The sequence below is a fragment of the Mobula hypostoma genome, chromosome X1 (assembly GCF_963921235.1).
Source record: "Mobula hypostoma chromosome X1, sMobHyp1.1, whole genome shotgun sequence".
NCBI lineage: Eukaryota > Metazoa > Chordata > Chondrichthyes > Myliobatiformes > Myliobatidae > Mobula > Mobula hypostoma.
This window is the reverse complement of record NC_086128.1, coordinates 36,455,396-36,471,991: the sequence shown is the minus strand read 5'-3', so window position 1 is coordinate 36,471,991 and position 16,596 is coordinate 36,455,396.

Here is a 16,596-nt window from a genome sequence, read left to right as displayed (position 1 = left end):
GATGAGGGTGGAAACTGGGGTAGATGTCCATGAGATCATGGAGAATGTGCAAACTCCATGCTATCAGGACCCAAACTCAGGGTTAAACATGGATCTCTGGTGCTGTCACTGGAATGTTTCCTCATCTGCACCTTGGATAGCTGACCCATTATTCACTATGTTCAGTATTCCTTGGTTCCCCTGTGAGGTGAAACAATCCTCAGTAACTATGCAGCCAATACCACTGGGAATCTTACATGCTTCAAAAACATACTAATTTGCATTCTTGTCTTAAATTTTAGCACTCATCCACATGACCAAGTTCTCCTAAGTCCTCCTAAGCCATTTATGGACCTCTTGGGAGTTAACCACACTCTCTTAATGTTGTTTCTCAAGCTTTTACCATCAAAATAATATTTTCACTTCAAAAGTTATTCATTTGCTGTTAAGAGTCTTCAGGTGTCCATAGAAAGTGTTACATAAGTTCAATCCTTTTTTTAAGCAAAAAAAAAACCTCATCTAGATCTGTGTCCATTCAAATAGGTTTTGAAAATCACTTTAATTGTTTTCAGTATTTTCACTATTTCTACTGTCATTTTTCCACCTTTTCCATCTCCTGAATCACTTACTGAGATCTCCATATGCACAGGGAGTGGCCTGCAAGAACACAGGCCTGGACTATTATCATTAAATATGTTAATAGGCTGTGAATGTATAAATATATGCACTCAACATACATCTACTTAACCTGTTGCTTCAAAAACAGCCAGATTCAGAATCAGAATCAGGTTTAATATCACCGGCATATGTTGTGAAATTTGTAGTTGTTTTACAGCTGCAGTACAGTGGAATGCATTAAAACGAGCTATATTTTTAAATATATACATATATAAAATATGTAGTGCAAGAAAAGAGCAAAATAAAATAGTGAGGCAGTGTTTGTGGGTTGATTCATTGTCCATTCAGAAACCTGACGGCAGAGGGGAAGAGACTGTTTCTAAACTGTTAAGTGTGTGTCTTTTGGCACTTGTACCTCCTCCCTAATGGTAGCAATGAGAGGAAGACATGTTCTGGGTGATGGGCTCCTTAATAATGGATGCCAACTTTTTGAGGTATTATCTTTTGAAGATGTCCTCGATGCTGGGGAGGCTAGTGCCCATGATGGAGCTGTCTGAGTTTTCAACTCTTTGCAGCTTTTTCCAATCCTATGCAGTGGCCCCTCCATACCAGACAGTGATGCAACCAGTTAGAATGCCTTCCATGGTACGTACATCCGTAGAAACGTGCGATTGTCTTTCAAACCAAATCTCCTCAAACCTCTAATGAAGTATAGCCACTGTCATATCTTCTTTGTAATTACATCGTTATGTTGGGCCCAGGATAGATCCTCAGAGATGGTGACACCCAGGAACTTGGAACTGCTCACCCTTTCCACTGCTGATCCCTTGATGAGGACTGGTGTGTGTTCCCTCGACCTCCCCTTCCTGAAGTCCGCAGTCAATTCCCTGGTCTTACTGACGTTGAGTGCAAGGGTTTTGTTGTGACACCATGCAACCAGCTGATCTATTTCACTCCTGTACGCCTCATTGTCAGTATCTGAAATGCTGCCAACAATAGTTGAATCATTGACAAATTTATAGATGCTGTTAGAGCTGTGCCTAGCCACACAGCCATAGATGTAGAGAGAGAGTAGAGCAGTTGGCTAAGTGGAATGCTAATCATGCATCACCGAGGTGCGCCAGTGTTGTTGTCAGCGATGAGGAGATATTACCTCAGATCCACACTGACTGTGGGGTCCCAATGAGGAGGTCAAAGATCCATTTGCAGAGGGAGGTACTGAGACCTAGATTTTGTAACTTGTTGATTAGTACTGAGGGTATGATTGTGTTGATAGATAGATACTTTATTGATCCCAAAGGAAATTAGAGTGTCACAGTAGCATTACAAGTGCACAGGTATACAAATATTAAAAGAGAAGTAGAAAGAATAAAAGATAAGTTACCACAAACAGTCTAACAGGAGGGGATCATCACTTCCCCGGCTATAGGTTGACATTATAGAACCTAATGGCTGAGGGCAAGAATGACTTCATATAGTGCTCCTTGGAGCAACAGAGTTGTCTTAGTCTACTGAACACTGAGCTGTAATCAATAAATGGCAGTTGTTCTCCTGGTGGCCTAAGGCCAAATGTAAAGCCAGTGAGATTGCACCTACTGTAGGTCAACTGTGGTGATAAGCAAATTGCAGTTGATTCAGGTCATTGCTCAGACAGGAGATGATTCAGGCCACGACCAATCTCTCAAAGAACTTCATCACAGTAAATGTGAGTGTAAAGCTCCTATCCAGTACTGATGAGGGGCTCTATAGTTTATTCCCATTTCTATTTCATATGGTGTCAATCGGTTAGAGTCATAGAATCATAGAAAATCAAAAACACCAAGTAAGGCCATTTTGTCCATATTATCAATGCTAGTTGAAGAGCAGTCAGCCAGCATTACCAAGTCAGTATCAGAGATACATAGAGGAACAGAGCTCAGAAACAAGCCCTTCTGTCCACCAAGTCCATGCCAACCTTCAAGCACCCATTTTGTGTTCATCCTACCCTAACCTATTTTAACCTCTCCATATTCCCATTAGCTCTCTCTAGATTTTCCACCCACCTGAACACCAGAGGCAACTTACAGTGTTCAGTTGGTCCATCAACAAGAAGAACATGCAAACTCCACACTAAAGGTCAGAATCGAACCTGGTTCATTGGAACTGTTCTGTAAACTGTGCCACTGGAAAGGTGATAAGCGTTTCAGAATGAAGCACGTTTTCAGACAGACCCCATCCACTTTCTGCATGAAAATCACAGGTGAAGATCACAGATCAGACATCACAACTTGCAACTTCTTACATGATTAAAGTTGTTCAGTGGCCTCCCAAAGGACAATCAATACCCAGGAATTTCTTTTGTGCTTAGGAACTACTGCCAGACTTCGGCACAGATACGGCAGGAATCATGTCCATATGGAATGCACCTCCTTTGCCTTCATTCCAGCAAACTTACATTACCAGAGCTGGAGCTACTTCAATAAATTCCTGGCCAATGTTTTCATGAGTTCCATGTGGGCTTTGTGAAAGGCAGAATGTGCATAAGCAATGTGGTTTTATTCAATGTAAATGAAATACTATTCAGGCCATTACCTGAGTATGATGTTAATTTCTGGTCACTGTAATTTAGCAAGGGTTTGAAGCTCCTATGGAAGACAAAAAAAAAGAATGTTTTTGTGGATGAGACATTTCAATTTAAAGGAAAGACTATAGAATCTAAAGCCAGGAATTTTGTGAGATATTTGAGAACAAGATCATGTAATGTTCAGACAAGTTAAGTAGATAGAAGTTCTGACCTCTGCCTGTGACTAGTGGAGTGCCGCAGGGATCGGTGCGGGGTCTGTTGTTTGTCATCTATATCAATGATCTGGATGATAACACAGCACACTGGATTAGAAAATTTGCTGATGACACCAAGAATGGGGGTGTAGTGAAAAGTGAGAAAGGCTATCAAAGCTTGAAGTGGGATCTGGGCCAGCTGGAAAAATAAACTGAAAAATGACAAATGGAATTTACGTAGACAAATGTGAGGTGCTGCACTATGAGAGGACAAACCAGGGTAGGACTTACATGGTTAGGGGTAGGGCATTGTGGAGTGCAGTAGAACAGAGGGATTTGGGAATACCGATCAAAAATTCCTTGAAAGTGGCATTAGTAGATAGGGTTGTACAGCTTTTAATACTTTGGCGTTCATAAATCAGAATACTGAGTACTGTACAGGAGTTGGGATGTACTGTATGTTGAAGTTGTATAAGATTTGGGGAGGCCAAATTTGGAGTATTGTGTGCAGATCTGGTCACCTACCTAAAGAGGTGGATGTGGATTCAATTTCAACATCTAAGAGAAGTTTGGATAAGTACGTGGATGGCGGGGGGGGGCGCGCGGTGGTGGTGGGGTGCACGTTAGAGAGGGCTATGACCCTGGAGCGGGATGATGCCTGAATTATTTTATGCATTGAAGCATGTCAGTGCTACACTTGAGAGAAATAAGGATCCCAGAAACCCTTCTGAAGAGCCAGTAACCAAAGCAATTGGGCAAAATGCTCCCACCCACACAAGAGATGAGTTCAAGTCAGGCCTCTAAGTGTTATTCATACTCAATAACTTGCTACTTATTAACTTATTCGGTTTACTACTTCAAGGAGGAAGAGTTACCATGTCAGTTCATTACATCTGAAATACAGTATATCTAATGTCAACTAACCGTAACACAATACCAAGAAAGTGATGCAAAATTTCATATTCATATCCCTCTAATCTTCCCTGGTAGATGAAGACAATGTTAAAAGGAAAAGAAAACACTTCTAAAAAGATTCTTAGTTTGTTTGCCTAATCAGAGTAAGTGGACATTAATTTCAACTAACTGAACTAGCTGAGTGCAAAGTTATGTTTCCATTGTACATCAAAGCAAATGCCGGCAATGGCCAGGTCTTATCAAATGAATGAATCACTTTGATGTATAAATTGTTACACAGTAACTCATTTATAAAGAAAATTAAACATTAAAATATGATATGGTTTTGTGTGGGAACACATAGAAAAGTGTTCAGATCATTTGAGTTATGATGGTCTTTTATTATGGAGACTGCAATCTTTGCCTCCCACCATCTCCCAATATACTTTGGCAAGTGACCTGCACTATGATACAGCAGCTGTCAGCAGCTTGCTTATGATAGGAAGACTTGCAGTGTTTGCAAGGTTAAGAACCCCACTTAATGTTCCACCCCCTCTGTTTAACATAATAATTATGACTAGTTAGGTCATTGTATACTGCACAAGGTCTTTCATGTTGTGTAAGCAATGTAGGTATTAATAGCCCTGTTTACCTGGAGAAATTAGAACACAAGATCCATTCGTCATTTGAGACACAAGAGATTATGTGTGCTGGAATCTGGAGCAATGAGCAATCTGCAGGAGGAACTCAGTGGCTTGACCATTTATCAATGTCGACAAGAGACAGAGAAAATTAAATGAAAAATTTCGTAGTGGCAAGCTAGCAATTCAAATAATTTAACTTTATTTCCAAGGTGTTGTCTAGAATGACAAAACAGTACAGCGAAAAGGACTTTAACTCACCAATTCTGCTTCGGTAGCCTTGACGATCAATCTAGTTAATCTACCCCTCCTTTCTTTCCACATATCTCAGAAATATATTCTTTTTCTAATGTTCCCTTTCAAGAACTACAATTAAAATTGTTTCCAAGTCTTTGTCTTATAAATCATTCCAAATCCCAGCACTGAGAAAGAACTGCCAAAGTTCTTATTTTCCAGAGCATGTAACATTTTTAGAATCCTAGTGCACATGCTAATTTGAAAGGTGGTCTAAAGCATACAGGACAGGGAAGGTATGGGTACTGTGCTTGTTTCCACATATCATGTAAGGTCTACTGATCTAAGGTGGCAGGGATTATTTAAATGAATACAAGAAGAAAGCTACCTTACTGCAATGCAGCTTGGTGAGATCATACTGAAATTTTGATTTGCCTGCTTAAGAAAGAATATATTTGTGATGGAGTGCAATGACAACTCATCAGATTGATCCCTGGGATGGGTGGTTTGTCCAATGCAGACAGGGTCTATACTTTGTTCAATTTAGAATATTGAGAGGTTTTAGGCAGCGCCAGGGCTGACATTTTCCCTGGATGGGATATCTAGAACATGGGCTTACAATCTTAGGATAAGGATTTGGCCACCCAGGGCTAAATTGAGAAGAAACCTCTTTGCCCAGAGGGTAATGGGTCTTTGGATTTTCATTCCAAGAGACTTGTGAAGTATCAGGTTATATTCAAGACAGAGGTTGATAGATTTTTGATATTTGGGGTTTCATGGCATATGGGTTTGGCACAGGAAAATAGTGCTGAGGTAAAAGATCTCTTTGAACGAATGGTGGAGCAGGCACAAGGCGCTGAAAGGCATACTTCTGCTTCTCTTTCTTATGTTACATTCTCGACATCTAGCAAAGATAAAGTTTAGCTTTATTTGTCATATGTACAGTACATTGAAACATTGAAGTATACAGTTTGCGTCAAATAAAATCAGCGAGGATTGTGTTGAGAACCCTGCCGGTGTCCCCATGCTTCTGGTGGCAACATAGCATGCCCACAACACACTAATCCATACATCTTTGGAATGTGGGAGAAAACCAAAACACATGAGGAAACACATATGCTCATAGGGAATAGGTACGAATTCCTTACAGACAGCAGCAGGAATCGAACCCTGATCTTATAGCTCGCGCTGTAAAGAGTTGCACAAACCATTATGTTACTGTGCCAACCTTTCAGTCTATTTCACAGCTTTTTGACCCTTGTTGGCTCTGTTTTTATCTACCTGGCATGTTAAACCTTCCTCCTCTGATGATCTAAAGAGTTTCTTCTTATTTACTTTGCCTTAAATTCTTCATAACATTACACTCTTCTATAAAAGCACCTCACAGCCTTTCTGTTCTGTATTTTCAGCATCTCTAGTCAATGAGTGAAACTGTAAATATTCTTCCCCCAAAAAAACAGGTACAGCTTAAATCAGGAAGAGGTACAGTCGATGTTTTGGGCCAAGACCCTTCGTCAAGACTAACTGAAAGAGTCTCGTCTTTCAGTTAGTCCTGACGAAGGGTCTCGGCCCGAAACGTCGACTGTCCCTCTTCCTAGAGATGCTGTCTGGTCTGCTGCGTTCACCAGCAACTTTGACGTGTGTTGCTTGAAATTCCAGCATCTGCAGATTTCCTCGTGTTTACAGCTTAAATTAGAAGTGTTTCCCCACCACACTCCCCACAGCTCATCTCTGCCAGTTCCACAAGGTGATCTTCACTCTTTGCCAGTCATTCTGGCTATCTCAGTGGCATCTTAATGCCCAGGGTATCCCATCCACTACCTCTAGTTTGGCTTATACATCTGAAGCAATGGCTTCGCTTATCACCTTCCATACCCCCGATCATAATCCCCAAATTTCTTGCTCTTCCCCAGCCACAGCTTTGTTGAACTCAGGAGCATGATATACAACCTTCCTGGTTCCCTCCTGGATCATAGCACCAACTTCCTACCTACACTTTCACACCCATTAGGAGTGGTCCTGATATCTTTGCTAACTCAAATCCCTCTCCATCCACCAAATCATGGACATCAGTATCTACTGATTCTTCTGGTCCACCCCATTGATTCCCAAATCAGCCTCCCGTGGCCTGCTTGCATTTCTACCAGCTGCTTAGGCTGCCTGGGAACCACTCATGAGAAACATGTCAACTGCACAGGAGCCCTTCACAACTGGAAGTGCATGAAAAATTACTGACTGGAGCTGCTCAATCTGGAAACTACCAGAAAAAAAAAGTTATTGTCATACACAATGCACTGAAAAAAATGTGCTCCTTATCAACTTTCAAGGAAAACATACCTGTGCTAAATTTTGCTACGAAGGCCAAGTTATTGGGGATATTTAAGGCAGAGGTTGATGGTTCTTGATTAGTAAAAGTGACAAAGGTTTCTCTCTGAAGGAACCAAAGCTTTGGTTCCTTCAGGTTGTCATAGCCAGGGAGAGGTATTGGGGGACAAGCTCCCACTGCCTATTAAATCCTCCCAATGATATATGTTTCAAATAGCCTCTGAAACCAAGTCCAGATCCTGGCCTTCACAAGGGACTTCTATGGCCAGCAGAACCATTTCTACATCAGGAGAAGGGGCAAAGGTTGGTTACTGGTGCCTTAAATCCAGTCGCTTTGGGCAGACGGGGCTCATTAGCCATGGTTGACAGCTCATCTTGAAGGAAAACTGATCTCAAACTTCAGCTGCCTTGCAGCTATACCTACTTATGGGGAAGTCATCAGGACTAAACCCCAGGAAAAATCTAGAACTAGTGTCCCTCAGGCAGTCCTACCTTGAGTTCAACACTGACTGGCAACTCCTGCAATACCACTGGTGCCAAACTGTATCGGTCTCTGCCGTTCCTTTGGATTCATCAGTTGCATGAAACATGGGAGCCTGCTGCGTAGGCAACAGCTTGCTCTCCAAATCGTACTGTCCTGGCTTGCATATCACGTAGACAGCTAGGGCACAATATCCATGGTTAACCCTGGCCAACAGAAGGCCTCAATGGTTACAGAGAGGAGGCAGGAGAATAGAGTTGAGAAGGATACTAAATCAGCCAAGATGGAATGATGGAGCAAACTCGATGGGCCAAGTTGCCTAATTGTGCTCCTATACCTTATGGCCTTATGATCTTATTTGTAGTAGTATACACAATTGAATCAAGCTTGAATCATGTCCTAACGTTAGTTTAAAACAACAGATTATCCATGTGTGGTAATCAGCTGGCAAAATCCAATTTTTCTTCTACTTCAGCAAGAACATACTGTTATATGGTATGAACTGATATGGCTCTGTTGTAACCTTTTAGCTTTGATGTCTTGAGAATGTTCTATAGTCTGTTTACCCTCTCATTCTGCCAGAGAAGATATAGTGCAATGAAAACAGATTGAAATAGGAAGATGGAAATGTACTTTGAAGAGTTTGCTTTACCTTTGCTTTCTGCACCATTGCTTTTTATTGAAGCTGCCATCATTTTGAATTCCCTTTGATCAGCCTGTCTGGGTGTGTGAGTGGGTATGTTGGAGGGATGGGAAGGAGACTTGTTTTTGCTGTTGTTGTCTTGTTTTGTTTTAGTGGCTGCTGCTTATGTTCTGCTGAACACCGAGGGCATGCCACGTTGGTGCCAGAATGCGTGGCGAGACTTGCAGGCTGACCCCGGCACGTCCTTGCATGTGCTGCTTGTTAATGCAAATGACACACTTTACAGTATGTTTCAATATACATGTGATCAATAAATCTGATTGGCCTTAAATGTCTTTATTTCAGATTCAGATTAATAATTGAAACCTTCAAAGAAAAAGAACCATTTAATTTGTAAAGCCCTGCAGAAATTCATCGGTTATATTTATTTTATTCATGTATATATACAGTACTTTTTAAACTTCTACTTGTATTGTTTGGATTCAATTTTAAATTCCAAAGTCTTATAAACCAAATGTTTAAAGTGTCTTTGAGAAAAAGATAAATAATAAGACTTCGACTGAATGTGTTTGGAGCATTTTCAAAGAACATTGTTATATAAAATGTCTTAGGAAATTGCAGTAACCTTTAGAATTATTGCAGATTGCAGAGCCATTGTATCAATTTGAACCAGAGCAGTTGGTTATAAATACCATATGAGTGTCTGAAGGTAACTGGGGTATTTGAAAGGAGGGTTGTAGCTTTGAAGTGCATTTTGGGAAGATCAACCAATAGCATTAGCAGGATTCCAGTAAAGGTGTCAGGTGTTGATCTTGTTCAAAGCTAAGCATTATCAAACAAATCTGGACAGCATTGGCCTCACTAGTACAAATGATCAAGGTATTTTAAATGTAAAGGAATTGAACACCAAACCACTTATCTACGTGTTTTCCATTGATTTTTATGTTGGCTTCAATTTCATTTGTGAATCAGGACATGCCTCCAGTGTTGCACCAGAATATTCTGCTAACTATCCTGCTTTGGGAATGGTCTTCAAAGTGCACTCATTTTCATTGGCACACACCATTAGTTTACTTTAAATTCACTTATGGGATTCGGGCATTGCTGATGAAGGGTCTCAGCCTGAAATGTTGACTGTTATTTCCCTCCATAGATGTGAAATGACTTGCAGAGCTCCTCCAGCATTTTGCATGTGTCTATCTCTCAGTATCATCTCCTTCTTTTTCTGGACATGTCAATGTTTCATAAGACCATAAGACATAGAATTAAGTCATTTGGCCCATTGAGTCTGCTCTGCTATTGATTATGGCTGATTTATTTTCCTTGTCAACCCCAATCACCTGCCTTCTCCCTATAACCTATGATGCCTTTACTTTATAAAAGCAAAAGAGAGGGCATACAATATAGCAAAAATTTGTAGGAAGGTGAAGGATTAGGAAACTATTAAAAACCAAAAGAAGGCAACTAGAAAGCAAAAAGGAGGAAAAAAAGATGAGATATGATGGTAAACTAGCCAGTAATATAAAAGGGGATACCAGAAGTGTTTTTCAGATATACTGTATAAAGTGTAAAAGAGAGGCAAGAGTGGGCATTGGACTGTTGGAAAATGATGTTGAAAAGCACTGTTTCCTCTAAGCTGGTGGGTGCACAGCCGTACAGCAACTGAAATGCTCCTACGCACATAGCCTTTATTTCACGCAGCTGGAATTTTCTTTTATATAATGTTAATATAACTTTGAAATTATGTTACTATAATTGTGAAATGCTCTGTAATTAATTGTGTTAATTAATATAATCCATAAATTTTCTAAATAATAACTGCACAATAACTTTACTTTGAAATGTTTTAGAGCGTCAACATATTTACATTGTCAGTGGTTCAAGTTACAACATTGTTACAAATTGTAACAACAAACACAGAATGGAAGTCAGCAGCTCATTGTTAATAAATTGCCAGCCCACTGTACGCCAACACCATCTAGTTAAAATGTTGTACTTTTGCCATTGTACCTGTCAGTTGTTTTGACTGCTTGACATCATTTACTTGTGTTGTGAGTTGTAGCTTGTGTTTGTTTGATGTGCATATTACAAAAAAACATTTTAAGTGCGGCACAGTTTTCAGGCCATGTAAAATTTTCCTGCTCAGAGCAATGGTTGGTCTGTATGGCTGTAAAAAAAGAGAGTGAATGTTGTTAGAGAGGCAGTTTCCTAGAGAACTTGAGTAGCACAAACCAAACCAAAGGGTTTCCTGAAACATCTAGACCAGATCCAGGAATGAAAATAAACTGGTAATATTAGCAAATGATTGCTTAGAAATGCATTTCCTTTTGCTAGCACTAAGAATATCACTGAGCAATAGTTTCCGATGAACCGAAGTTTGAAAGTGCAAGATAATGCTTATTTAAAGCTAATGACAAAAAAGAACTTGTAGACATTCATCTTTATAAACATGAACTTAACATTATAAATGAATTAATCTGTGAAAATAAAATGGACAAATTTTCATTTAACAACAACAACTTACATTTATATAGATCCTTCAATACAACTGAGCTGCTTTTTTTAATGGCAAGCCACAAAAGTAGCTGTATGGACAGATGGATTTTTGAGGATTGGGGAGAAGAATTGTGGCATGACGATTAGAGTAGGAACTCCATATTCTAGTGTGCAAACTAAAATGCACAAACAGAATAGCGCAACACACACAAAATGCTGGAGGAACTGAGCAGGCCAGGCTGCATCGATGGAAAAGAGTAAAAGTTGTTTACTCTTTTCCATAGATGCTGCTTGACCTGCTGAGTTCCTCCAGCATTTTGTGTGTTTTATTTGGATTTCCAGTATCTGCAGATTTTCTCATTTTTGATAACAGAACAGCATCTATTGGCTGTTGGAAGGACTGTGCTTACTTCTAATACCAACGTGAAGGTATTATGTGAAGCAGCTTTTCCCAGTCACACTTGATCATTTGACCTGACTGCATATGATGCACTTTCTACGCAAAATCACATGGATGTCTGATTCTTTTGAGTTTTGTGCACTGTATGTCATTACAAAAATGTGTGTCTCTTCTTAGCCTCTAATTTACTGCAGTTCTCTCCCTGCAGCAATTTTTCATGCCACAGGAGTCTTGGAAACATATGAAGGAAGGATCATTGGAAGAGAAAAAGACTAGAATCATATTACTCTATGAATCTATCACATGGAAATAGATAGACAGGCATCTTGCTTAGCATGGACAAGTTGGGCCAAAGGTTCTGTATCTGTGTTGTTTTACTCTGTGACTCTATGACCACCTTATCTTTTCAAACTTACAATGGCTTTCAGCTGGATCTGTATCTTCAGTCCATTTCCCCACATTCTTGTCCTTGCTTTATCAGAAATGTGTTTTGATCTGCAGCCTAACCTCATTCCTCTTTAATATTTACCCAGTTTGCCTACCATTTTAGAAAGGGGGAATTGAGTGATGTGAATTTAATAGAAAAGATGAAAGAGATTTTATTGGGCAGCAAAACAGACAGCAAAAATGAAAGTTATGATTTTACAATGAAATGTTAATTTTCTTTCTGAATAAAGTGCTGTCCCAAAGTTCAATGTTCAAAGTTAATTTATATCAAAGTACATTTTTATCACTATACACTACCTTGAGCTTAATTTTCTTACAGGCATTTACAGGAAAATAAAGAAGTGCAATGGAATTTATGAAAACTATAAATAACAAGGTCTGGCAAACATCCAATGTGCAAAAGAGGACAAATCGTGCAAATAATGATCAATTTCAAATATATACAGCATATAGTACTGAGAATGTGAGTTGTGATGTCTTTGAAAGTTAGTCTATAGGTTGTGGAATCAGTACAGTGTTGAGGTCAGTGAGTTATCCATGCAGGTTCCGGATTCAACATTGTAAATAAAAACCATTGTCGATGGTTCTAAAAATAAACTTCTCAGTGAATGGTATTTGGTGTGTAATCCTTTTAAATCTCCTAATATCAAATGTGTACATTTAACATGGAAAAAAATCTCAGAATCACAGAACATTTGCAAGAAAGAAGGAAGAGGCCATTTATCCTTGTATGTCCTCATTGGGTCTATCTATGAGAAATCCAGCTGATCCCAATCCTCTACCTTCTCCCACTCCAATCCCCAGCTCTTTCTCCATGTCCCCATCCCCTACCTTCTAGAACATAGAACAAGCAAAGGAACAGGCTTTTCAACCCATCATGCATAAACCGACCATTTTACTAAATAAAGTTTCACATTTCCATTCCTCCATTTCCTTCCTTTTCATACATCCCTCTGAATGCCTCTTACACAATGCTATCATCTCTGCTTCAACCATCTCCTCTGGCAGCATATTCCAGATGCCTACCACTATTTGTGTAAGTAACTTGCCTTGCCAATCTCCATAGGGAAAGTGCAAAAAAAGATTTATCATATCATTTTGTGAAATGGAAGAATTGCCATATGAGGAGAAGTTGAGTAGAATAGGTTTGCATTCTCTGGAGTTTAGAAGGATGAAATGTGGTTTCACTGATATGTAGAATTGTTTAACAGGATTTAATAGAGTGAATACAGTGGATGTTTCCATTGGATCAAGATTTACAGTCTCAGATAAAATTTTTAGGACTGGGGCGAAGAGAAATTTTGTTCATTCAGGAGGTGGGGAATATTTAGAATTTATTAACACACAGGATTATGGAGGCTCAGTCATTTTGTTTGTTCATAGAGTCATAGAACTTTACAGCACAAAAGCAGGCCCTTCAGATCATCTAGTCGATGCTGAACTATTAACCTGCAGTTGGACCATAGCCCTCCATGCCCCTCCCATCCATGTACCTATCCAAATTTCTCTTAAATCTTGAAATTGAAATGATATCCATTCAAAAGAGTTTGACAGATTTCTAGATATTAAGGGGACTGAGGGATTCCTACTCCTAATTATTCAATTCTTACGTTAAGTCAGGACAGTGTATGAGATTCAAAGCTCAGATTTAAAATTTCAAAGTAAATTTATTGTCAAAGTACATATATCTTACCATATACTACCTTGAGATTCAATTTCTTGCAGGCACTCACAGGAAAATGAAGAAATACAATAGAATCTACAAAAAAATTATACATACACAGAGACTGACAATCAACCAATGTGCAAAAGAAGAGAAGTTGTGTAAATAAAATAATTATAATACTGAGAACATGAGTTGTAAAAGAGTCCCTGAAAGGGAAACTGTAGGTCGTAGAATCAGTTCAGAGTTGTGGTCATGCTGGTTCAGGAGCGTGATGGTTATAGGGTAATAACTATTCCTGAACCTGGTGGTGTGGGACCTAAAGCTCCTGTACCTCCAGCCTGATGGTGGCAGCGAGAACAGAGCATGGTCTGGATGTTGGGGGTCTTCAATGATGGATGCTGCTTTCTTGTGGCAACGCTCCATGTAAATGTACTCAATGGTGGGAAATGTTTTGCTTGTAATGGACTAAGCTGTATCCACCACTTTCTATAGTCTTTTCCATTTTGGGACACTGGTGTTTCCATATCAGGCTGTGATGCAACCATTTAAGGATCAATCATTGTGCATCTAGAGAAGTTAGTCAAAGTTTTTGGTGACATGCTGAATGTATGCAGACTTCTAAGAAAGTGTAAGTGCTGTCGTGCTTTCTTAGTAATGGCACTTAGGAGCTGGTCCCAGACGGATCCTCTGAAATGGTATTGCTAAAAATTAAAGCTATTATGGCTAGAAGATCCATTTTGCTGAATTAGAAAAAGATTAACCCTCCTGCTGCATTTCATTGGTTTTCACAAACTATGTTGAGTTTGAATTTGGAAAGAATTAGAAGTGTGGTTTATGACCCTTCCATTAAATTTGAAAAAACTTGGAGGCCATTCATTCAGCATTTTCATATGATGTAATTTGACCATTTCCAAACTTATTTTATCTCTCTGTACTGTTGGTTGAGAGGAACGGAGTCGCAGACACAAAGGTTTTCTTCTCTTCCATTTTTACGTTGTTAGAATTGCCCAAGTCTTTTAGCTTAGTTGTCTAATTCTGTTTAGTTTAGTTTTTTGGGGGGTGGGGTTTGGTTTTTTTTCCTATTTTTTTTTCTTTTTCATGATTTTTCTTCAGTTTTTTTTGTCCTGTATTATTCATTGTTATCCTACACGATTGGGAGTTTTGTCAATTTATACTATTTGGTCTTATAATTACTCATTTTAAGTACAACATTGTATCCCCAACTATTTGTATTATTGCTATCTTATGTTTATATTTTATGAAACTAATAAAAAGATTGAAAAAGAAAGAAAAATTAAAGCTATTGACCTTCTCTACCTCTAATCCATTAATAAAAACTGGCTCATGGACCTCCAGCTTCTTCCTTCTGTAGTCGATACAGATGTAGAGATTGGTGGAACTCAAGGGAGTCCAACTCTCTTGGCCCTCTGGTTGGCAGAGATCACGGGGTTGAGAGTTGCTGTCCCAGCATGGGGAATTGTACCGCAGACTCAAACAACTGGCCACATGATCAGCTTGATTCACTGCGGATCACATTCATGCTGGTGGAAATGTCAGAGAAGTGTTGCTGTGCACTATCCAATCACAGGTTGTGAGAGGCACTGAAAACCCATAGAAAAGCAGAACATCATTACTTAGAAAGGGATTCTTGTTTCCCACTGAGAAAATGAATAAAGAAAACTATGTATTTTACAACAGTAATTTTGTACAGTGGTTATATAATATCCTTAAAATAACTGTGGATAATTGTTGGAAATTAATAGCAAGAGACTATGCAAGCTCTGGTACCAGGAAATAATCACGAACCCAAGTGTTTCATAAACACTTGATCTGGCACTCTCTTGATACAAATCAAAACAGCTTGAGTAGATACCTGGGATTAATATTCACCCAGGTTGATGGAAGGACCTAAGAACATAGGAAATAGAAACCGTAGCCAGCCATTAAGCCCCTCATGCTTGCTCTGCCATTCATTAAGGTGATTGGTGACCTTTTTATCTCAGTTCCCTTTCCTGTACTAATCCCATACCTCTTGACTCACATAATTCCAAAAAAATTGATTGAACTCTGTATAGATCATTGTTCCTTCTGCGCATTGGCAACCTTGTTGTTTCTTTGTCTTTTTTTATGAGGCCGAGTTGCTAGCTCGATGGTCAACCCTGCACGGATGGAAAGCGTGCAAGGAGCTGGCTTGATTCAAACATGGGACCACAGATATTCAATATCTGAGTCTTCACATCACTTTGAGTTCTCCCAGTGAAGAAATTTGTTCTGATGTCAGTCCCAAATGGCTGACCCTTTATTTTCAGACTGTGCTGTCTGGTTCTAGACACTCCTAGCCAGAAGAATCAATGTCTCTGCATCCACTCCATGAAGCCATGTAAGATTTTTCTACGGCATGTTTCAATTGATTGTGCCTCATTCTTTCAAGACAGTATAGGGCCAGTTTGCTTAATCTCTCCTCACGGGACAAAACCCAAGCCAGGAATCAATATGGTGAACCTTCATTGCACTCCGTCTATTGTAAGAATATCCTTCCTTAAGTCAGGAGACCAGTCTTGCACACAATGTTCCAGCTGTAGTCTCACCAGGCCCTTGCATACTGTTATATCTTGTATTATAATCTGGAAGAATAAAGTTTAAGCAATTTATAACTCTATCATAGCCCTGCATCAGGCTACATTTCTGAACCCACTGTGTGCGTGGCATCTGTTATTTATATTAACAGCAAATTGTTTCAGCTGTCACTCACGGCTAATTAATAAATTTAAATCTTTTGTTTGTATAAAACGTAATGATATTGAATAACAGGCATCAGATCTTACTTCAGTGCAGAGTCAGACCTTCCACTTATTTGATAGCACTTGGAATAGAACGCCACAAGAAAAATATATCAAAGTTTGCAAAGAATAATATTGATAGAAAAGTAGGAACCAAAATTTTGGCATCAGAAAGTGAGATCAACACGGTGTTCTATGGAAGATTTTTAAAAATGTATAATTTTTGAAAAATATT